Source organism: Heptranchias perlo, unplaced genomic scaffold, assembly GCF_035084215.1.
Source record: "Heptranchias perlo isolate sHepPer1 unplaced genomic scaffold, sHepPer1.hap1 HAP1_SCAFFOLD_62, whole genome shotgun sequence".
In the NCBI taxonomy this organism is placed as follows: Eukaryota; Metazoa; Chordata; class Chondrichthyes; order Hexanchiformes; family Hexanchidae; genus Heptranchias; species Heptranchias perlo.
This window is the reverse complement of record NW_027139644.1, coordinates 1,812,335-1,837,796: the sequence shown is the minus strand read 5'-3', so window position 1 is coordinate 1,837,796 and position 25,462 is coordinate 1,812,335. Positions and strand designations below refer to the sequence as shown.

Sequence of the window (25,462 nt, the reverse complement as noted above, 5' to 3'; positions counted from 1 at the left end):
GTCCCCATCACAAAATACGCATGGATGCTCAGTCACTCACTGATATACAGAGGCATCCTCTCTCTCACACTCACTGATATACAGAGGCATCCTCTCTCTCACACTCACTCACTCACTGATATACAGAGGCGTCCTCTCTCACTCACTCACTGATATCCAGAGGCATCCTCTCTCACACACACTCACTGATATCCAGAGGCATCCTCACTCTCACACTCACTGATATACAGAGGCATCCTCTCTCACTCACTCACTGATATCCAGAGGCATCCTCTCTCACTCACTCACTGATATCCAGAGGCATCCTCTCTCACTCACACACTCACTGATATACAGAGGCATCCTCTCTCACTCACTCACTGATATCCAGAGGCATCCTCTCTCACTCACACACTCACTGATATACAGAGGCATCCTCTCTCACTCACTCACTGATATACAGGGGCATCCTCTCTCACTCACTCACTGATATCCAGAGGCATCCTCTCTCACTCACTCACTGATATCCAGAGGCATCCTCTCTCACACACACTCACTGATATCCAGAGGCATCCTCACTCTCACACTCACTGATATACAGAGGCATCCTCTCTCACTCACTCACTGATATCCAGAGGCATCCTCTCTCACTCACACACTCACTGATATACAGAGGCATCCTCTCTCACTCACACACTCACTGATACACAGAGGCATCCTCTCTCACTCACTCACTGATATCCAGAGGCATCCTCTCTCACTCACACACTCACTGATATCCAGAGGCATCCTCTCTCTCACTCACACACTCACTGATATACAGAGGCATCCTCTCTCACTCACTCACTGATATCCAGAGGCATCCTCTCTCACTCACACACTCACTGATATACAGAGGCATCCTCTCTCACTCACTCACTGATATCCAGAGGCATCCTCTCTCTCACACACTCACTGATATACAGAGGCATCCTCTCTCACACACTCACTGATATACAGAGGCATCCTCTCTCACACACTCACTGAAATACAGAGGCATCCTCTTTCAAACACTCACTGAAATACAGAGGCATCCTCTCTCTCACACTCACTGATATACAGGGGCATCCTCTCTCACACACTCACTGAAATACAGAGGCATCCTCTCTCTCACACTCACTGATATACAGAGGCATCCTCTCTCACACACTCACTGATATACAGAGGCATCCTCTCTCACACACTCACTGAAATACAGAGGCATCCTCTCTCACACACTCACTGAAATACAGGGGCATCCTCTCTCTCACTCACTCACTGATAGACAGGGGCATCCTCTCTCACACACTCACTGAAATACAGGGGCATCCTCTCTCTCACTCACTCACTGATATACAGGGGCATCCTCTCTCTCACACACTCACTGATATACAGGGGCATCCTCTCTCTCACACTCACTGAAATACAGAGGCATCCTCTCTCACACACTCACTGATATACAGAGGCATCCTCTCCCTCACACTCACTGAAATACAGAGGCATCCTCTCTCTCACACACTCACTGATATACAGGGGCATCCTCTCTCTCACACACTCACTGATATACAGAGGCATCCTCTCTCTCACACTCACTGATATACAGAGGCATCCTCTCCCTCACACTCACTGATATACAGAGGCATCCTCTCTCTCACACACTCACTGATATACAGGGGCATCCTCTCACACACTCACTGATATACAGAGGCATCCTCTCTCACACACTCACTGAAATACAGAGGCATCCTCTCTCACACACTCACTGAAATACAGAGGCATCCTCTCTCACACACTCACTGATATACAGGGGCATCCTCTCACACACTCACTGAAATACAGAGGCATCCTCTCTCACACACTCACTGATACACAGGGGCATCCTCTCTCTCACACTCACGGAAATACAGAGGCATCCTCTCTCACACACTCACTGAAATACAGAGGCATCCTCTCTCAAACACTCACTGAAATACAGAGGCATCCTCTCTCTCACACACTTACTGATATACAGGGGCATCCTCTCTCTCACACTCACTGAAATACAGAGGCATCCTCTCTCTCACACTCACTGAAATACAGAGGCATCCTCTCTCACACACTCACTGATATACAGAGGCATCCTCTCCCTCACACTCACTGATATACAGAGGCATCCTCTCTCTCACACACTCACTGATATACAGAGGCATCCTCTCTCTCACACACTCACTGATATACAGAGGCATCCTCTCTCTCACACACTCACTGATACACAGAGGCATCCTCTCTCTCACACACTCACTGATATACAGGGGCATCCTCTCTCTCACACACTCACTGACACACAGAGGCATCCTCTCTCACACACTCACTGATAGACAGAGGCATCCTCTCTCTCACACACTCACTGATATACAGAGGCATCCTCTCTCTCACACACTCACTGATATACAGAGGCATCCTCTCTCTCACACTCACTGATATACAGAGGCATCCTCTCTCTCACACACTCACTGATATGCAGGGGCATCCTCTCTCTCACACACTCACTGATATACAGAGGCATCCTCTCTCACACACTCACTGATATACAGAGGCATCCTCTCTCTCTCACACACTCACTGATATACAGGGGCATCCTCTCTCTCACACTCACTGATATACAGGGGCATCCTCTCTCTCACACTCACTGAAATACAGAGGCATCCTCTCTCACACACTCACTGATCTACAGAGGCATCCTCTCCCTCACACTCACTGATATACAGAGGCATCCTCTCTCTCACACACTCACTGACATACAGAGGCATCCTCTCTCTCACACACTCACTGATATACAGAGGCATCCTCTCTCTCACACTCACTGATATACAGAGGCATCCTCTCTCTCACACACTCACTGAAATACAGGGGCATCCTCTCTCTCACACACTCACTGATATACAGAGGCATCCTCTCTCACACACTCACTGATATACAGAGGCATCCTCTCTCTCTCACACACTCACTGATATACAGGGGCATCCTCTCTCTCACACTCACTGAAATACAGAGGCATCCTCTCTCACACACTCACTGATATACAGGGGCATCCTCTCTCACACACTCACTGAAATACAGAGGCATCCTCTCTCACACACTCACTGATATACAGGGGCATCCTCTCTCTCACACACTCACTGATATACAGGGGCATCCTCTCTCTCACACACTCACTGAAATACAGAGGCATCCTCTCTCACACACTCACTGAAATACAGAGGCATCCTCTCTCACACACTCACTGATATACAGGGGCATCCTCTCTCTCACACTCACTGATATGCAGAGGCATCCTCTCTCACACACTCACTGATATACAGAGGCATCCTCTCTCTCACACACTCACTGATATACAGAGGCATCCTCTCTCTCACACTCACTGATATACAGAGGCATCCTCTCTCACACACTCACTGATATACAGAGGCATCCTCTCTCTCACACTCACTGATATCCAGAGGCATCCTCTCTCACACACTCACTGATATACAGAGGCACCCTCTCTCTCACACACTCACTGAGTTCAGAGGCATCCTCTCTCACTCACACACTCACTGAGATCAGAGGCATCCTCTCACACACTCACTGATATACAGAGGCATCCTCTCTCACACACTCACTGAAATACAGAGGCATCCTCTCTCACACACTCACTGAAATACAGAGGCATCCTCTCTCTCACACACTCACTGATGTACAGAGGCATCCTCTCTCTCACACTCACTGATATACAGAGGCATCCTCTCTCTCACACACTCACTGATATACAGGGGCATCCTCTCTCTCACACACTCACTGAAATACAGAGGCATCCTCTTTCACACACTCACTGATATACAGGGGCATCCTCTCTCTCACACTCACTGAAAGACAGAGGCATCCTCTCTCACACACTCACTGAAATACAGAGGCATCCTCTCCCTCACACTCACTGAAATACAGAGGCATCCTCTCTCACACACTCACTGAAATACAGAGGCATCCTCTCTCACACACTCACTGATATACAGGGGCATCCTCTCTCTCACACACTCACTGAAATACAGAGGCATCCTCTCTCACACACTCACTGATATACAGAGGCATCCTCTCCCTCACACACTCACTGATATACAGGGGCATCCTCTCTCTCACACTCACTGATATCCAGAGGCATCCTCTCTCTCACACACTCACTGATATACAGAGGCATCCTCTCTCACACACTCACTGATATACAGAGGCATCCTCTCTCTCACACACTCACTGATATACAGAGGCATCCTCTCTCTCACACACTCACTGATATACAGGGGCATCCTCTCTCTCACACTCACTGAAATACAGAGGCATCCTCTCTCACACACTCACTGATATACAGGGGCATCCTCTCTCACACACTCACTGAAATACAGAGGCATCCTCTCTCACACACTCACTGATATACAGGGGCATCCTCTCTCTCACACACTCACTGAAATACAGAGGCATCCTCTCTCACACACTCACTGAAATACAGAGGCATCCTCTCTCACACACTCACTGATATACAGAGGCATCCTCTCTCTCACACTCACTGATATACAGAGGCATCCTCTCTCTCACACACTCACTGATATACAGAGGCATCCTCTCTCTCACACTCACTGATATACAGAGGCATCCTCTCTCTCACACTCACTGATACACAGAGGCATTCTCGCTCACACACACTCACTGATATACAGGGGCATCCTCTCTCACACTCACTGATATACAGAGGCATCCTCTCTCACACACTCACTGATATACAGAGGCATCCTCTCTCTCACACACTCACTGATATACAGAGGCATCCTCTCTCTCACACTCACTGATATACAGAGGCATCCTCTCTCACACACTCACTGATATACAGAGGCATCCTCTCTCTCACACTCACTGATGTCCAGAGGCATCCTCTCTCACACACTCACTGATATACAGAGGCATCCTCTCTCACACACTCACTGATATACAGAGGCATCCTCTCTCTCACACACTCACTGATATACAGAGGCATCCTCTCTCTCACACTCACTGATATACAGAGGCATCCTCTCTCTCACACACTCACTGATATACAGAGGCATCCTCTCTCACACACACTCACTGATGTACAGAGGCACCCTCTCTCTCACACACTCACTGAGATCAGAGGCATCCTTTTTCACTCACACACTCACTGAGATCAGAGGCATCCTCTCACACACTCACTGATATACAGAGGCATCCTCTCTCACACACTCACTGAAATACAGAGGCATCCTCTCTCACACACTCACTGAAATACAGAGGCATCCTCTCTCACACACTCACTGATATACAGGGGCATCCTCTCTCTCACACTCACTGAAAGACAGAGGCATCCTCTCTCACACACTCACTGAAATACAGAGGCATCCTCTCCCTCACACTCACTGAAATACAGAGGCATCCTCTCTCACACACTCACTGAAAGACAGAGGCATCCTCTCTCACACACTCACTGATATACAGGGGCATCCTCTCTCTCACACTCACTGAAATACAGAGGCATCCTCTCTCACACACTCACTGATATACAGGGGCATCCTCTCTCTCACACTCACTGAAATACAGAGGCATCCTCTCTCACACACTCACTGATATACAGAGGCATCCTCTCCCTCACACTCACTGATATACAGAGGCATCCTCTCTCTCACACACTCACTGATATACAGAGGCATCCTCTCTCTCACACACTCACTGATGGACAGAGGCATCCTCTCTCTCACACTCACTGAAATGCAGAGGCATCCTCTCTCACACACTCACTGAAATACAGAGGCATCCTCTCTCACACACTCACTGATATACAGGGGCATCCTCTCTCTCACACTCACTGATATACAGAGGCATCCTCTCTCACACACTCACTGATATACAGAGGCATCCTCTCTCTCACACACTCACTGATATACAGAGGCATCCTCTCTCTCACACACTCACTGATATACAGAGGCATCCTCTCTCTCACACTCACTGATATACAGAGGCATCCTCTCTCTCACACACTCACTGATATACAGAGGCATCCTCTCTCTCACACTCACTGATATACATTGGCATCCTCTCTCACACACTCACTGAAATACAGAGGCATCCTCTCTCACACACTCACTGATATACAGAGGCATCCTCTCTCACACACTCACTGATATGCAGAGGCATCCTCTCTCTCACACACTCACTGATATACAGAGGCGTCCTCTCTCTCACACTCACTGATATACAGAGGCATCCTCTCTCTCACACACTCACTGATGGACAGAGGCATCCTCTCTCACACACACTCACTGATGTACAGAGGCACCCTCTCTCTCACACACTCACTGAAATACAGAGGCATCCTCTCTCACACACTCACTGAAACACAGAGGCATCCTCTCTCACACACTCACTGAAATACAGAGGCATCCTCTCTCACACACTCACTGAAATACAGAGGCATCCTCTCTCTCACACACTCACTGATATACAGAGGCATCCTCTCTCACACACTCACTGATATACAGGGGCATCCTCTCTCTCTCACACTCACTGAAAGACAGAGGCATCCTCTCTCACACACTCACTGAAATACAGAGGCATCCTCTCCCTCACACTCACTGAAATACAGAGGCATCCTCTCTCACACACTCACTGAAATACAGAGGCATCCTCTCTCACACACTCACTGATATACAGGGGCATCCTCTCTCACACTCACTGAAATACAGAGGCATCCTCTCTCTCACACACTCACTGATATACAGGGGCATCCTCTCTCTCACACACTCACTGAAATACAGAGGCATCCTCTCTCTCACACTCAATGATATGCAGAGGCATCCTCTCTCACTCACTCACTGATGTACAGAGGCATCCTCTCTCTCACACTCACTGATATCGAGAGGCATCCTCTCTCTCACACACTCACTGATATACAGAGGCATCCTCTCTCACACACTCACTGATATACAGGGGCATCCTCTCTCTCACACACTCACTCACTGATATACAGAGGCATCCTCTCTCACACACTCACTGATATACAGAGGCATCCTCTCTCTCACACACTCACTGATATACAGAGGCATCCTCTCTCTCACACACTCACTGATATACAGGGGCATCCTCTCTCTCACACTCACTGAAATACAGAGGCATCCTCTCTCACACACTCACTGAAATACAGAGGTATCCTCTCACACACTCACTGATATACAGGGGCATCCTCTCTCTCACACACTCACTGAAATACAGAGGCATCCTCTCTCTCACACACTCACTGAAATACAGAGGCATCCTCTCTCACACACTCACTGATATACAGGGGCATCCTCTCTCACACTCACTGATATACAGAGGCATCCTCTCTCACACACTCACTGATATGCAGAGGCATCCTCTCACTCACACACTCACTGATATACAGAGGCATCCTCTCTCTCACACTCACTGATATTCAGAGGCATCCTCTCTCACACACTCACTGATACACAGAGGCATCCTCTCTCACACACTCACTGAAATACAGAGGCATCCTCTCTCACACACTCACTGATATACAGAGGCATCCTCTCTCTCACACACTCACTGATAGACAGAGGCATCCTCTCTCTCACACTCACTGATATACAGAGGCATCCTCTCTCTCACACACTCACTGATATACAGGGGCATCCTCTCTCTCACACACTCACTGATATACAGAGGCATCCTCTCTCACACACTCACTCATATACAGAGGCATCCTCTCTCTCTCACACACTCACTGATATACAGGGGCATCCTCTCTCTCACACTCACTGAAATACAGAGGCATCCTCTCTCACACACTCACTGATATACAGGGGCATCCTCTCTCACACACTCACTGAAATACAGAGGCATCCTCTCTCACACACTCACTGATATACAGGGGCATCCTCTCTCTCACACACTCACTGATATACAGGGGCATCCTCTCTCTCACACACTCACTGAAATACGGAGGCATCCTCTCTCACACACTCACTGAAATACAGAGGCATCCTCTCTCACACACTCACTGATATACAGGGGCATCCTCTCTCTCACACTCACTGATATACAGAGGCATCCTCTCTCACACACTCACTGATATACAGAGGCATCCTCTCTCTCACACACTCACTGATATACAGAGGCATCCTCTCTCTCACACTCACTGATATACAGAGGCATCCTCTCTCACACACTCACTGATATACAGAGGCATCCTCTCTCACACTCAGTGATATCCAGAGGCATCCTCTCTCACACACTCACTGATATACAGAGGCATCCTCTCTCACACACTCACTGATATACAGAGGCATCCTCTCTCTCACACACTCACTGATATACAGAGGCATCCTCTCTCTCACACTCACTGATTTTCAGAGGCATCCTCTCTCTCACACACTCACTGATATACAGAGGCATCCTCTCTCTCACACTCACTGATTTTCAGAGGCATCCTCTCTCACACACTCACTGATATACAGAGGCATCCTCTCTCACACACACTCACTGAGATCAGTGGCATCCTCTCTCACTCACACACTCACTGAGATCAGAGGCATCCTCTCACACACTCACTGATATACAGAGGCATCCTCTCTCACACACTCACTGAAATACAGAGGCATCCTCTCTCTCACACACTGATATACAGAGGCATCCTCTCTCTCACACTCACTGATATACAGAGGCATCCTCTCTCTCACACACTCACTGATATACAGGGGCATCCTCTCTCTCACACACTCACTGAAATACAGAGGCATCCTCTCTCACACACTCACTGATATGCAGGGGCATCCTCTCTCTCACACTCACTGAAAGACAGAGGCATCCTCTCTCACACACTCACTGATTTTCAGAGGCATCCTCTCTCACACACTCACTGATATACAGAGGCATCCACTCTCACACACACTCACTGAGATCAGTGGCATCCTCTCTCACTCACACACTCACTGAGATCAGAGGCATCCTCTCACACACTCACTGATATACAGAGGCATCCTCTCTCACACACTCACTGAAATACAGAGGCATCCTCTCTCTCACACACTGATATACAGAGGCATCCTCTCTCTCACACTCACTGATATACAGAGGCATCCTCTCTCTCACACACTCACTGATATACAGGGGCATCCTCTCTCTCACACACTCACTGAAATACAGAGGCATCCTCTCTCACACACTCACTGACATGCAGGGGCATCCTCTCTCTCACACTCACTGAAAGACAGAGGCATCCTCTCTCACACACTCACTGAAATACAGAGGCATCCTCTCCCTCACACTCACTGAAATACAGAGGCATCCTCTCTCACACACTCACTGAAATACAGAGGCATCCTCTCTCACACACTCACTGAAACACAGAGGCATCCTCTCCCTCACACACTCACTGATATACAGAGGCATCCTCTCTCTCACACTCACTGATATACAGAGGCATCCTCTCTCTCACACACTCACTGATATACAGAGGCATCCTCTCTCTCACACTCACTGATATACAGAGGCATCCTCTCTCACACACACTCACTGATATACAGGGGCATCCTCTCTCACACTCACTGATAGACAGAGGCCTCCTCTCTCACACACTCACTGATATACAGAGGCATCCTCTCTCTCACACACTCACTGATATACGGAGGCATCCTCTCTCTCACACTCACTGATAGACAGAGGCATCCTCTCTCACACACTCACTGATATACAGAGGCATCCTCTCTCTCACACTCACTGATATCCAGAGGCATCCTCTCTCACACACTCACTGATATACAGAGGCATCCTCTCTCACACACTCACTGATAGACAGAGGCATCCTCTCTCTCACACACTCACTGATATACAGAGGCATCCTCTCTCACACACTCACTGAAATACAGAGGCATCCTCTCTCACACACTCACTGATACACAGGGGCATCCTCTCTCTCACACTCACTGAAAGACAGAGGCATCCTCTCTCACACACTCACTGAAATACAGAGGCATCCTCTCCCTCACACTCACTGAAATACAGAGGCATCCTCTCTCACACACTCACTGAAATACAGAGGCATCCTCTCTCACACACTCACTGATATACAGGGGCATCCTCTCTCTCACACTCACTGAAATACAGAGGCATCCTCTCCCTCACATTCACTGATATGCAGAGGCATCCTCTCTCTCACACACTCACTGATATACAGAGGCATCCTCTCTCTCACACACTCACTGATGTACAGAGGCATCCTCTCTCTCACACTCACTGAAATGCAGAGGCATCCTCTCTCACACACTCACTGAAATACAGAGGCATCCTCTCTCACACACTCACTGAAATACAGAGGCATCCTCTCTCACACACTCACTGATATACAGGGGCATCCTCTCTCACACACTCACTGATATACAGAGGCATCCTCTCCCTCACATTCACTGATATGCAGAGGCATCCTCTCTCTCACACACTCACTGATATACAGAGGCATCCTCTCTCTCACACACTCACTGATGTACAGAGGCATCCTCTCTCTCACACTCACTGAAATGCAGAGGCATCCTCTCTCACACACTCACTGAAATACAGAGGCATCCTCTCTCACACACTCACTGATATACAGGGGCATCCTCTCTCTCACACTCACTGATATACAGAGGCATCCTCTCTCACACACTCACTGATAGACAGAGGCATCCTCTCTCTCACACACTCACTGATATACAGAGGCATCCTCTCTCTCACACTCACTGATATACAGAGGCATCCTCTCTCACACACTCACTGATATACAGAGGCATCCTCTCTCTCACACTCACTGATATCCAGAGGCATCCTCTCTCACACACTCACTGATATACAGAGGCATCCTCTCTCACACACTCACTGATATACAGAGGCATCCTCTCTCTCACACACTCACTGATATACAGAGGCGTCCTCTCTCTCACACTCACTGATATACAGAGGCATCCTCTCTCTCACACACTCACTGATATACAGAGGCATCCTCTCTCACACACACTCACTGATGTACAGAGGCACCCTCTCTCTCACACACTCACTGAGATCAGAGGCATCCTCTCTCACTCACACACTCACTGAGATCCGAGGCATCCTCTCACACACTCACTGATATACAGAGGCATCCTCTCTCACACACTCACTGAAATACAGAGGCATCCTCTCTCACACACTCACTGAAATACAGAGGCATCCTCTCTCTCACACACTCACTGATATACAGAGGCATCCTCTCTCTCACACTCACTGATATATAGAGGCATCCTCTCTCTCACACACTCACTGATATACAGGGGCATCCTCTCTCTCACACACTCACTGAAATACAGAGGCATCCTCTCTCACACACTCACTGATATACAGGGGCATCCTCTCTCTCACACTCACTGAAAGACAGAGGCATCCTCTCTCACACACTCACTGAAATACAGAGGCATCCTCTCCCTCACACTCACTGAAATACAGAGGCATCCTCTCTCACACACTCACTGAAATACAGAGGCATCCTCTCTCACACACTCACTGATATACAAGGGCATCCTCTCTCACACTCACTGAAATACAGAGGCATCCTCTCTCACACACTCACTGATATACAGGGGCATCCTCTCTCTCACACACTCACTGAAATACAGAGGCATCCTCTCTCACACACTCACTGATATACAGGGGCATCCTCTCTCTCACACTCACTGATAAACAGAGGCATCCTCTCTCACACACTCACTGATATACAGAAGCATCCTCTCTCTCACACTCACTGAAATACAGAGGCATCCTCTCTCACACACTCACTGATATACAGAGGCATCCTCTCTCTCACACACTCACTGATATACAGAGGCATCCTCTCTCTCACACTCACTGATATACAGAGGCATCCTCTCTCACACACTCACTGATATACAGAGGCATCCTCTCTCTCACACTCACTGATATCCAGAGGCATCCTCTCTCACACACTCACTGATATACAGAGGCATCCTCTCTCACACACTCACTGATACACAGAGGCATCCTCTCTCTCACACACTCACTGATATACAGAGGCATCCTCTCCCTCACACTCACTGATATACAGAGGCATCCTCTCTCTCACACACTCACTGATATACAGAGGCATACTCTCTCACACACACTCACTGATGTACAGAGGCACCCTCTCTCTCACACACTCCCTGAGATCAGAGGCATCCTCTCTCACTCACACACTCACTGAGATCAGAGGCATCCTCTCACACACTCAGTGATATACAGAGGCATCCTCTCTCACACACTCACTGAAATACAGAGGCATCCTCTCTCACACACTCACTGAAATACAGAGGCATCCTCTCTCACACACTCACTGATATACAGGGGCATCCTCTCTCTCACACTCACTGAAAGACAGAGGCATCCTCTCTCACACACTCACTGAAATACAGAGGCATCCTCTCCCTCACACTCACTGAAATACAGAGGCATCCTCTCTCACACACTCACTGAAATACAGAGGCATCCTCTCTCACACACTCACTGATATACAGGGGCATCCTCTCTCTCACACTCACTGAAATACAGAGGCATCCTCTCTCACACACTCACTGATATACAGAGGCATCCTCTCCCTCACATTCACTGATATGCAGAGGCATCCTCTCTCTCACACACTCACTGATATACAGAGGCATCCTCTCTCTCACACACTCACTGATGTACAGAGGCATCCTCTCTCTCACACTCACTGAAATGCAGAGGCATCCTCTCTCACACACTCACTGAAATACAGAGGCATCCTCTCTCACACACTCACTGATATACAGGGGCATCCTCTCTCTCACACTCACTGATATACAGAGGCATCCTCTCTCACACACTCACTGATAGACAGAGGCATCCTCTCTCTCACACTCACTGATATACAGAGGCATCCTCTCTCACACACTCACTGATATGCAGAGGCATCCTCTCTCTCACACTCACTGATATCCAGAGGCATCCTCTCTCACACACTCACTGATATACAGAGGCATCCTGTCTCACACACTCACTGATATACAGAGGCATCCTCTCTCTCACACACTCACTGATATACAGAGGCGTCCTCTCTCTCACACTCACTGATATACAGAGGCATCCTCTCTCTCACACACTCACTGATATACAGAGGCATCCTCTCTCACACACACTCACTGATGTACAGAGGCACCCTCTCTCTCACACACTCACTGAGATCAGAGGCATCCTCTCTCACTCACACACTCACTGAGATCCGAGGCATCCTCTCACACACTCACTGATATACAGAGGCATCCTCTCTCACACACTCACTGAAATACAGAGGCATCCTCTCTCACACACTCACTGAAATACAGAGGCATCCTCTCTCTCACACACTCACTGATATACAGAGGCATCCTCTCTCTCACACTCACTGATATACAGAGGCATCCTCTCTCACACACTCACTGATATACAGAGGCATCCTCTCTCTCACACTCACTGATATCCAGAGGCATCCTCTCTCACACACTCACTGATATACAGAGGCATCCTCTCTCACACACTCACTGATACACAGAGGCATCCTCTCTCTCACACACTCACTGATATACAGAGGCATCCTCTCTCTCACACTCACTGATATACAGAGGCATCCTCTCTCTCACACACTCACTGATATACAGAGGCATCCTCTCTCACACACACTCACTGATGTACAGAGGCACCCTCTCTCTCACACACTCCCTGAGATCAGAGGCATCCTCTCTCACTCACACACTCACTGAGATCAGAGGCATCCTCTCACACACTCACTGAAATACAGAGGCATCCTCTCTCACACACTCACTGATATACAGGGGCATCCTCTCTCTCACACTCACTGAAATACAGAGGCATCCTCTCTCACACACTCACTGATATACAGAGGCATCCTCTCCCTCACATTCACTGATATGCAGAGGCATCCTCTCTCTCACACACTCACTGATATACAGAGGCATCCTCTCTCTCACACACTCACTGATGTACAGAGGCATCCTCTCTCTCACACTCACTGAAATGCAGAGGCATCCTCTCTCACACACTGAAATACAGAGGCATCCTCTCTCACACACTCACTGATATACAGGGGCATCCTCTCTCTCACACTCACTGATATACAGAGGCATCCTCTCTCACACACTCACTGATAGACAGAGGCATCCTCTCTCTCACACACTCACTGATATACAGAGGCATCCTCTCTCTCACACTCACTGATATACAGAGGCATCCTCTCTCACACACTCACTGATATACAGAGGCATCCTCTCTCTCACACTCACTGATATCCAGAGGCATCCTCTCTCACACACTCACTGATATACAGAGGCATCCTCTCTCACACACTCACTGATATACAGAGGCATCCTCTCTCTCACACACTCACTGATATACAGAGGCGTCCTCTCTCTCACACTCACTGATATACAGAGGCATCCTCTCTCTCACACACTCACTGATATACAGAGGCATCCTCTCTCACACACACTCACTGATGTACAGAGGCACCCTCTCTCTCACACACTCACTGAGATCAGAGGCATCCTCTCTCACTCACACACTCACTGAGATCCGAGGCATCCTCTCACACACTCACTGATATACAGAGGCATCCTCTCTCACACACTCTCTCACACACTCACTGAAATACAGAGGCATCCTCTCTCACACACTCACTGAAATACAGAGGCATCCTCTCTCTCACACACTCACTGATATACAGAGGCATCCTCTCTCTCACACTCACTGATATATAGAGGCATCCTCTCTCTCACACACTCACTGATATACAGGGGCATCCTCTCTCTCACACACTCACTGAAATACAGAGGCATCCTCTCTCACACACTCACTGATATACAGGGGCATCCTCTCTCTCACACTCACTGAAATACAGAGGCATCCTCTCTCACACACTCACTGAAATACAGAGGCATCCTCTCCCTCACACTCACTGAAATACAGAGGCATCCTCTCTCACACACTCACTGAAATACAGAGGCATCCTCTCTCACACACTCACTGATATACAGAGGCATCCTCTCTCTCACACACTCACTGATAGACAGGGGCATCCTCTCTCTCACACTCACTGAAATACAGAGGCATCCTCTCTCTCACACTCACTGAAATACAGAGGCATCCTCTCTCTCACACACTCACTGATGTACAGGGGCATCCTCTCTCTCACACACTCACTGAAATACAGAGGCATCCTCTCTCACACACTCACTGATATACAGAAGCATCCTCTCTCTCACACACTCACTGAAATACAGAGGCATCCTCTCTCACACACTCACTGATATACAGGGGCATCCTCTCTCTCACACTCACTGATAAACAGAGGAATCCTCTCTCACACACTCACTGATATACAGAAGCATCCTCTCTCTCACACTCACTGATATACAGAGGCATCCTCTATCACTCACTCACTGATAGACAGAGGCATCCTCTCTCTCACACTCACTGATATACAGAGGCATCCTCTCTCACACACTCACTGATATACAGAGGCATCCTCTCTCTCACACACTCACTGATATACAGAGGCATCCTCTCTCTCACACACTCACTGAGATCAGAGGCATCCTCTCTCACTCACACACTCACTGAGATCCGAGGCATCCTCTCACACACTCACTGATATACAGAGGCATCCTCTCTCACACACTCACTGAAATACAGAGGCATCCTCTCTCTCACACACTCACTGATATACAGAGGCATCCTCTCTCTCACACTCACTGATATACAGAGGCATCCTCTCTCACACACTCACTGATATACAGAGGCATCCTCTCTCTCACACTCACTGATATCCAGAGGCATCCTCTCTCACACACTCACTGATATACAGAGGCATCCTCTCTCACACACTCACTGATACACAGAGGCATCCTCTCTCTCACACACTCACTGATATACAGAGGCATCCTCTCTCTCACACTCACTGATATACAGAGGCATCCTCTCTCTCACACACTCACTGATATACAGAGGCATCCTCTCTCACACACACTCACTGATGCACAGAGGCACCCTCTCTCTCACACACTCCCTGAGATCAGAGGCATCCTCTCTCACTCACACACTCACTGAGATCAGAGGCATCCTCTCACACACTCACTGAAATACAGAGGCATCCTCTCTCACACACTCACTGATATACAGGGGCATCCTCTCTCTCACACTCACTGAAATACAGAGGCATCCTCTCTCACACACTCACTGATATACAGAGGCATCCTCTCCCTCACATTCACTGATATGCAGAGGCATCCTCTCTCTCACACACTCACTGATATACAGAGGCATCCTCTCTCTCACACACTCACTGATGTACAGAGGCATCCTCTCTCTCACACTCACTGAAATGCAGAGGCATCCTCTCTCACACACTCACTGAAATACAGAGGCATCCTCTCTCACACACTCACTGATATACAGGGGCATCCTCTCTCTCACACTCACTGATATACAGAGGCATCCTCTCTCACACACTCACTGATAGACAGAGGCATCCTCTCTCTCACACACTCACTGATATACAGAGGCATCCTCTCTCTCACACTCACTGATATACAGAGGCATCCTCTCTCACACACTCACTGATATACAGAGGCATCCTCTCTCTCACACTCACTGATATCCAGAGGCATCCTCTCTCACACACTCACTGATATACAGAGGCATCCTCTCTCACACACTCACTGATATACAGAGGCATCCTCTCTCTCACACACTCACTGATATACAGAGGCGTCCTCTCTCTCACACTCACTGATATACAGAGGCATCCTCTCTCTCACACACTCACTGATATACAGAGGCATCCTCTCTCACACACACTCACTGATGTACAGAGGCACCCTCTCTCTCACACACTCACTGAGATCAGAGGCATCCTCTCTCACTCACACACTCACTGAGATCCGAGGCATCCTCTCACACACTCACTGATATACAGAGGCATCCTCTCTCACACACTCACTGAAATACAGAGGCATCCTCTCTCACACACTCACTGAAATACAGAGGCATCCTCTCTCTCACACACTCACTGATATACAGAGGCATCCTCTCTCTCACACTCACTGATATATAGAGGCATCCTCTCTCTCACACACTCACTGATATACAGGGGCATCCTCTCTCTCACACACTCACTGAAATACAGAGGCATCCTCTCTCACACACTCACTGATGTACAGGGGCATCCTCTCTCTCACACTCACTGAAATACAGAGGCATCCTCTCTCACACACTCACTGAAATACAGAGGCATCCTCTCCCTCACACTCACTGAAATACAGAGGCATCCTCTCTCACACACTCACTGAAATACAGAGGCATCCTCTCTCACACACTCACTGATATACAGAGGCATCCTCTCTCTCACACACTCACTGATAGACAGGGGCATCCTCTCTCTCACACTCACTGAAATACAGAGGCATCCTCTCTCTCACACTCACTGAAATACAGAGGCATCCTCTCTCTCACACACTCACTGATGTACAGGGGCATCCTCTCTCTCACACACTCACTGAAATACAGAGGCATCCTCTCTCACACACTCACTGATATACAGGGGCATCCTCTCTCTCACACACTCACTGAAATACAGAGGCATCCTCTCTCACACACTCACTGATATACAGAGGCATCCTCTCTCTCACACTCACTGATAAACAGAGGAATCCTCTCTCACACACTCACTGATATACAGAAGCATCCTCTCTCTCACACTCACTGATATGCAGAGGCATCCTCTCTCACACACTCACTGATGTACAGAGGCATCCTCTCTCTCACACTCACTGATATCCAGAGGCATCCTCTCTCTCACACACTCACTGATATACAGAGGCATCCTCTCTCACTCACTCACTGATAGACAGAGGCATCCTCTCTCTCACACTCACTGATATACAGAGGCATCCTCTCTCACACACTCACTGATATACAGAGGCATCCTCTCTCTCACACACTCACTGATATACAGAGGCATCCTCTCTCTCACACACTCACTGATATACAGGGGCATCCTCTCTCTCACACTCACTGAAATACAGAGGCATCCTCTCTCACACACTCACTGATATACAGGGGCATCCTCTCTCACACACTCACTGAAATACAGAGGCATCCTCTCTCACACACTCACTGATATACAGGGGCATCCTCTCTCTCACACACTCACTGAAATACAGAGGCATCCTCTCTCACACACTCACTGATATACAGAGGCATCCTCTCTCTCACACTCACTGATATACAGAGGCATCCTCTCTCACACACACTCACTGATATACAGGGGCATCCTCTCTCACACTCACTGATATACAGAGGCCTCCTCTCTCTCACACTCACTGATATACAGAGGCATCCTCTCTCACACACTCACTGATATACAGAGGCATCCTCTCTCTCACACTCACTGATATCCAGAGGCATCCTCTCTCACACACTCACTGATATACAGAGGCATCCTCTCTCACACACTCACTGATATACAGAGGCATCCTGTCTCTCACACACTCACTGATATACAGAGGCATCCTCTCTCACACACTCACTGAAATACAGAGGCATCCTCTCTCACACACTCACTGATATACAGGGGCATCCTCTCTCTCACACTCACTGAAAGACAGAGGCATCCTCTCTCACACACTCACTGAAATACAGAGGCATCCTCTCCCTCACACTCACTGAAATACAGAGGCATCCTCTCTCACACACTCACTGAAATACAGAGGCATCCTCTCTCACACACTCACTGATATACAGGGGCATCCTCTCTCTCACACTCACTGAAATACAGAGGCATCCTCTCCCTCACATTCACTGATATGCAGAGGCATCCTCTCTCTCACACACTCACTGATATACAGAGGCATCCTCTCTCTCACACACTCACTGATGTACAGAGGCATCCTCTCTCTCACACTCACTGAACTGCAGAGGCATCCTCTCTCACACACTCACTGAAATACAGAGGCATCCTCTCTCACACACTCACTGAAATACAGAGGCATCCTCTCTCACACACTCACTGATATACAGGGGCATCCTCTCTCACACACTCACTGATATACAGAGGCATCCTCTCCCTCACATTCACTGATATGCAGAGGCATCCTCTCTCTCACACACTCACTGATATACAGAGGCATCCTCTCTCTCACACACTCACTGATGTACAGAGGCATCCTCTCTCTCACACTCACTGAAATGCAGAGGCATCCTCTCTCACACACTCACTGAAATACAGAGGCATCCTCTCTCACACACTCACTGATATACAGGGGCATCCTCTCTCTCACACTCACTGATATACAGAGGCATCCTCTCTCACACACTCACTGATAGACAGAGGCATCCTCTCTCTCACACACTCACTGATATACAGAGGCATCCTCTCTCTCACACTCACTGATATACAGAGGCATCCTCTCTCACACACTCACTGATATACAGAGGCATCCTCTCTCTCACACTCACTGATATCCAGAGGCATCCTCTCTCACACACTCACTGATATACAGAGGCATCCTCTCTCACACACTCACTGATATACAGAGGCATCCTCTCTCTCACACACTCACTGATATACAGAGGCGTCCTCTCTCTTACACTCACTGATATACAGAGGCATCCTCTCTCTCACACACTCACTGATATACAGAGGCATCCTCTCTCACACACACTCACTGATGTACAGAGGCACCCTCGCTCTCACACACTCACTGAGATCAGAGGCATCCTCTCTCACTCACACACTCACTGAGATCCGAGGCATCCTCTCACACACTCACTGATATACAGAGGCATCCTCTCTCACACACTCACTGAAATACAGAGGCATCCTCTCTCACACACTCACTGAAATACAGAGGCATCCTCTCTCTCACACACTCACTGATATACAGAGGCATCCTCTCTCTCACACTCACTGATATACAGAGGCATCCTCTCTCTCACACACTCACTGATATACAGGGGCATCCTCTCTCTCACACACTCACTGAAATACAGAGGCATCCTCTCTCACACACTCACTGATATACAGGGGCATCCTCTCTCTCACACTCACTGAAAGACAGAGGCATCCTCTCTCACACACTCACTGAAATACAGAGGCATCCTCTCCCTCACACTCACTGAAATACAGAGGCATCCTCTCTCACACACTCACTGAAATACAGAGGCATCCTCTCTCACACACTCACTGATATACAAGGGCATCCTCTCTCACACTCACTGAAATACAGAGGCATCCTCTCTCTCACACACTCACTGATATGCAGGGGCATCCTCTCTCTCACACACTCACTGAAATACAGAGGCATCCTCTCTCACACACTCACTGATATACAGGGGCATCCTCTCTCTCACACACTCACTGAAATACAGAGGCATCCTCTCTCACACACTCACTGATATACAGGGGCATCCTCTCTCTCACACTCACTGATAAACAGAGGCATCCTCTCTCACACACTCACTGATATACAGAAGCATCCTCTCTCTCACACTCACTGAAATACAGAGGCATCCTCTCTCTCACACACTCACTGATATACAGAGGCATCCTCTCTCTCACACTCACTGATATACAGAGGCATCCTCTCTCACACACACTCACTGATATACAGGGGCATCCTCTCTCACACTCACTGATATACAGAGGCATCCTCTCTCACACACTCACTGATATACAGAGGCATCCTCTCTCTCACACACTCACTGATATACAGAGGCATCCTCTCTCTCACACTCACTGATATACAGAGGCATCCTCTCTCACACACTCACTGATATACAGAGGCATCCTCTCTCTCACACTCACTGATATCCAGAGGCATCCTCTCTCACACACTCACTGATATACAGAGGCATCCTCTCTCACACACTCACTGATACACAGAGGCATCCTCTCTCTCACACACTCACTGATATACAGAGGCATCCTCTCCCTCACACTCACTGATATACAGAGGCATCCTCTCTCTCACACACTCACTGATATACAGAGGCATCCTCTCTCACACACACTCACTGATGTACAGAGGCACCCTCTCTCTCACACACTCCCTGAGATCAGAGGCATCCTCTCTCACTCACACATTCACTGAGATCAGAGGCATCCTCTCACACACTCAGTGATATACAGAGGCATCCTCTCTCACACACTCACTGAAATACAGAGGCATCCTCTCTCACACACTCACTGAAATACAGAGGCATCCTCTCTCACACACTCACTGATATACAGGGGCATCCTCTCTCTCACACTCACTGAAAGACAGAGGCATCCTCTCTCACACACTCACTGAAATACAGAGGCATCCTCTCCCTCACACTCACTGAAATACAGAGGCATCCTCTCTCACACACTCACTGAAATACAGAGGCATCCTCTCTCACACACTCACTGATATACAGGGGCATCCTCTCTCTCACACTCACTGAAATACAGAGGCATCCTCTCTCACACACTCACTGATATACAGAGGCATCCTCTCCCTCACATTCACTGATATGCAGAGGCATCCTCTCTCTCACACACTCACTGATATACAGAGGCATCCTCTCTCTCACACACTCACTGATGTACAGAGGCATCCTCTCTCTCACACTCACTGAAATGCAGAGGCATCCTCTCTCACACACTCACTGAAATACAGAGGCATCCTCTCTCACACACTCACTGATATACAGGGGCATCCTCTCTCTCACACTCACTGATATACAGAGGCATCCTCTCTCACACACTCACTGATAGACAGAGGCATCCTCTCTCTCACACTCACTGATATACAGAGGCATCCTCTCTCACACACTCACTGATATACAGAGGCATCCTCTCTCTCACACTCACTGATATCCAGAGGCATCCACTCTCACACACTCACTGATATCCAGAGGCATCCTCTCTCTCACACACTCACTGATATACAGAGGCGTCCTCTCTCTCACACTCACTGATATACAGAGGCATCCTCTCTCTCACACACTCACTGATATACAGAGGCATCCTCTCTCACACACACTCACTGATGTACAGAGGCACCCTCTCTCTCACACACTCACTGAGATCAGAGGCATCCTCTCTCACTCACACACTCACTGAGATCCGAGGCATCCTCTCACACACTCACTGATATACAGAGGCATCCTCTCTCACACACTCACTGAAATACAGAGGCATCCTCTCTCACACACTCACTGAAATACAGAGGCATCCTCTCTCTCACACACTCACTGATATACAGAGGCATCCTCTCTCTCACACTCACTGATATACAGAGGCATCCTCTCTCACACACTCACTGATATACAGAGGCATCCTCTCTCTCACACTCACTGATATCCAGAGGCATCCTCTCTCACACACTCACTGATATACAGAGGCATCCTCTCTCACACACTCACTGATACACAGAGGCATCCTCTCTCTCACACACTCACTGATATACAGAGGCATCCTCTCTCTCACACTCACTGATAGACAGAGGCATCCTCTCTCTCACACACTCACTGATATACAGAGGCATCCTCTCTCACACACACTCACTGATGTACAGAGGCACCCTCTCTCTCACACACTCCCTGAGATCAGAGGCATCCTCTCTCACTCACACACTCACTGAGATCAGAGGCATCCTCTCACACACTCACTGAAATACAGAGGCATCCTCTCTCACACACTCACTGATATACAGGGGCATCCTCTCTCTCACACTCACTGAAATACAGAGGCATCCTCTCTCACACACTCACTGATATACAGAGGCATCCTCTCCCTCACATTCACTGATATGCAGAGGCATCCTCTCTCTCACACACTCACTGATATACAGAGGCATCCTCTCTCTCACACACTCACTGATGTACAGAGGCATCCTCTCTCTCACACTCACTGAAATGCAGAGGCATCCTCTCTCACACACTCACTGAAATACAGAGGCATCCTCTCTCACACACTCACTGATATACAGTGGCATCCTCTCTCTCACACTCACTGATATACAGAGGCATCCTCTCTCACACACTCACTGATGTACAGAGGCATCCTCTCTCTCACACTCACTGATATCCAGAGGCATCCTCTCTCTCACACACTCACTGATATACAGAGGCATCCTCTCTCACTCACTCACTGATAGACAGGGGCATCCTCTCTCTCACACTCACTGATATACAGAGGCATCCTCTCTCACACACTCACTGATATACAGAGGCATCCTCTCTCTCACACACTCACTGATATACAGAGGCATCCTCTCTCTCACACACTCACTGATATACAGGGGCATCCTCTCTCTCACACTCACTGAAATACAGAGGCATCCTCTCTCACACACTCACTGATATACAGGGGCATCCTCTCTCACACACTCACTGAAATACAGAGGCATCCTCTCTCACACACTCACTGATATACAGGGGCATCCTCTCTCTCACACACTCACTGAAATACAGAGGCATCCTCTCTCACACACTCACTGAAATACAGAGTCATCCTCTCTCTCACACACTCACTGATATACAGAGGCATCCTCTCTCTCACACACTCACTGATATACAGAGGCATCCTCTCTCTCACACTCACTGATATACAGAGGCATCCTCTCTCACACACTCACTGATGTACAGAGGCATCCTCTCTCTCACACTCACTGATATCCAGAGGCATCCTCTCTCTCACACACTCACTGATATACAGAGGCATCCTCTCTCACACACTCACTGATATACAGAGGCATCCTCTCTCTCACACACTCACTGATAGACAGGGGCATCCTCTCTCTCACACTCACTGAAATACAGAGGCATCCTCTCTCACACACTCACTGATATACAGGGGCATCCTCTCTCTCACACACTCACTGAAATACAGAGGCATCCTCTCTCTCACACACTCACTGAAATACAGAGGCATCCTCTCTCACTCACTGATATACAGGGGCATCCTCTCTCTCACACTCACTGATATACAGAGGCATCCTCTCTCACACACTCACTGATATACAGAGGCATCCTCTCTCTCACACACTCACTGATATGCAGAGGCATCCTCTCTCTCACACTCACTGATATACAGAGGCATCCTCTCTCTCACACACTCACTGATATACAGAGGCATCCTCTCTCTCACACTCACTGATATACAGAGGCATCCTCTCTCTCACACTCACTGATATACAGAGGCATCCTCTCTCACACACACTGATATACAGGGGCATCCTCTCTCACACTCACTGATATACAGAGGCATCCTCTCTCACACACTCACTGATATACAGAGGCATCCTCTCTCTCACACTCACTGATATACAGAGGCATCCTCTCTCACACACTCACTGATATACAGAGGCATCCTCTCTCTCACACTCACTGAAATACAGAGGCATCCTCTCTCTCACACACTCACTGATATACAGAGGCATCCTCTCTCTCACACTCACTGATATACAGAGGCATCCTCTCTCACACACACTCACTGATATACAGGGGCATCCTCTCTCTCACTCACTGATATACAGAGGCATCCTCTCTCACACACTCACTGATATACAGAGGCATCCTCTCTCTCACACACTCACTGATATACAGAGGCATCCTCTCTCTCACACTCACTGATATACAGAGGCATCCTCTCTCACACACTCACTGATATACAGAGGCATCCTCTCTCTCACACTCACTGATATCCAGAGGCATCCTCTCTCACACACTCACTGATATACAGAGGCATCCTCTCTCACACACTCACTGATACACAGAGGCATCCTCTCTCTCACACACTCACTGATATACAGAGGCATCCTCTCCCTCACACTCACTGATATACAGAGGCATCCTCTCTCTCACACACTCACTGATATACAGAGGCATCCTCTCTCACACACACTCACTGATGCACAGAGGCACCCTCTCTCTCACACACTCCCTGAGATCAGAGGCATCCTCTCTCACTCACACACTCACTGAGATCAGAGGCATCCTCTCACACACTCAGTGATATACAGAGGCATCCTCTCTCACACACTCACTGAAATACAGAGGCATCCTCTCTCACACACTCACTGAAATACAGAGGCATCCTCTCTCACACACTCACTGATATACAGGGGCATCCTCTCTCTCACACTCACTGAAAGACAGAGGCATCCTCTCTCACACACTCACTGAAATACAGAGGCATCCTCTCCCTCACACTCACTGAAATACAGAGGCATCCTCTCTCTCACACTCACTGAAATACAGAGGCATCCTCTCTCACACACTCACTGATATACAGAGGCATCCTCTCTCTCACACACTCACTGATATACAGAGGCATCCTCTCTCTCAC

General features: G+C 48.5%; 1 protein-coding gene across 2 annotated transcripts in view; it reads left to right on the top strand.

Annotated features, from left to right (window-relative positions):
• The window catches only part of LOC137317454 (NACHT, LRR and PYD domains-containing protein 12-like), a 257,531-nt gene that overhangs the window by 401 nt on the left and 231,668 nt on the right, over positions 1 to 25,462 (top strand). The window lies entirely within an intron of this gene.